The sequence below is a fragment of the Chiloscyllium punctatum genome, chromosome 40, assembly GCF_047496795.1.
Source record: "Chiloscyllium punctatum isolate Juve2018m chromosome 40, sChiPun1.3, whole genome shotgun sequence".
Classification (NCBI taxonomy): Eukaryota; Metazoa; Chordata; class Chondrichthyes; order Orectolobiformes; family Hemiscylliidae; genus Chiloscyllium; species Chiloscyllium punctatum.
Window position 1 is genome coordinate 18,120,066 of NC_092778.1, and position 1,490 is coordinate 18,121,555.

The 1,490-nt window shown below is 41.7% G+C and overlaps 2 non-coding genes across 2 annotated transcripts; both read right to left on the minus strand.

Annotated features, from left to right (window-relative positions):
* Positions 1-859: 859 nt before the first annotated feature.
* Positions 860-966, minus strand: LOC140464807 (U6 spliceosomal RNA). The gene has a single exon (XR_011954982.1). It is a non-coding gene; the product is annotated as a U6 spliceosomal RNA (small nuclear RNA).
* A 190-nt stretch (positions 967-1,156) lies between these two features.
* Positions 1,157-1,263, minus strand: LOC140464806 (U6 spliceosomal RNA). Its single transcript, XR_011954981.1, has one exon. It is a non-coding gene; the product is annotated as a U6 spliceosomal RNA (small nuclear RNA).
* Positions 1,264-1,490: the final 227 nt, after the last annotated feature.

A 1,490-nucleotide genomic window follows, 5' to 3' on the forward strand; every position in this document is an offset into this window, starting at 1 on the left:
CTGCAGAGTCCATTGCTAAAAACAGAGTCCACAACTAAGGGCAGAGTCCATTCCTGAAGGCAGCAAATGCACACCCCACAGCACACAGGTGTTCAGTCTTCAAAGAGTCCTGGCCCAGCCTTGGAAAACCAGGCCCATTCACAGGAACAGTACATTGTACAGGTGCAGTTAACTCACAGGGGTTTGGTCCACTTCTAAAGGAAAGGTCTTCACCCAAACTCCAGGATACAGCAAGTGCTCACCTCCCAGCACACACAGAGGTGTTCGATCTTCAGAGGGCTAGGCATCCCCACAGGACAAGCTTCTCTGGTGAAATGTATATCTTCCACAACGGCTCAGTCCAAACACCAATAAAAAAAGTGAAGACACTTACACAAAAATCAAAGAAAACTAGAGTCCAAGGGCTAAGCCCTACCACAAAATTAACATCCTTTTCTCAAAAAGAATAAAAAAGGAGAAAAGAGTAACACGCAGGCTGTAACCAGCCAATGAAACAACAATCCCCTAATGAGAACTGAGTTACACCTGAAACACATTGTTAAACTCCTGATGCACACAATCAGTCCTCACTAAAAGGAATGCCCGTTAACAAACTGGCTAAATAATTCAGTCAGTTCAGAAATCAGGTTTCCCCCTCCAAAAAAGAGGGGAAGCCAAAACTAAGAGTAACATACTGACTGTAGCATCAGCCAACACAGAGTCAGTCCCCTAAACTGAGGAGACTCTGAATCTCCTGTTTATTTTTTTTTTCCTCTTTAAATTTTTTGTTAGTTTTTTTTATTTAACCCCCACACTACCGCCTAACTGCGGTAGTGCTTATTTTTTCCCCAGCACCCATGTTGTGTGTGTGCATGTGTGAAAAAATATGGAACGCTTCACAAATTTGTGTGTTACCCTTGCACAGAGGCCATGCTAATCTTCTCTGTATCATTCCAATTTTAGTATATATACTGCCAAAGCGAGCACAATCTCCTGTTTTTTTGTCTTTTTTTTTCCTTTTTATTCTTTCAGGACCTCTGACACTCCCTTTTTCTCTTTCTCTTTTTATCTTTTTTTTATGTTTTATTTTCCTTTTTTAACCCCCACACACCACCGCCTAGCTGTGGTTGTGCTTATTTTTTTCCCCAGCACCCATGTTGTGTGTGTGCAGGTGTAAAAAAAAATGGAATGCTTCACAAATTTGCATGTCATCCTTGCACAGGGGCCATGCTAATCTTCTTTGTATCATTCCAATTTTAGTATATGTACTGCCAAAGCGAGCACAATCGCCTGTTTATTTCTGTCAGCCAGGGCTCCCTGATTGGCCCAGGCTAACACCTAACCAAGGACCGAATGAGATCCATCTGGCCTTCATTCCAATCATTCCAATGATCAACAAACGTGCTTTGGTTTTCAAAAATGCCACATTAGGAAAAGACCAAGAGGTAGTTAAAACTGTGAAAATGTCAAGAGTACAAATGCAGAAAGAATCAGGAGAAATCTTATAGTCT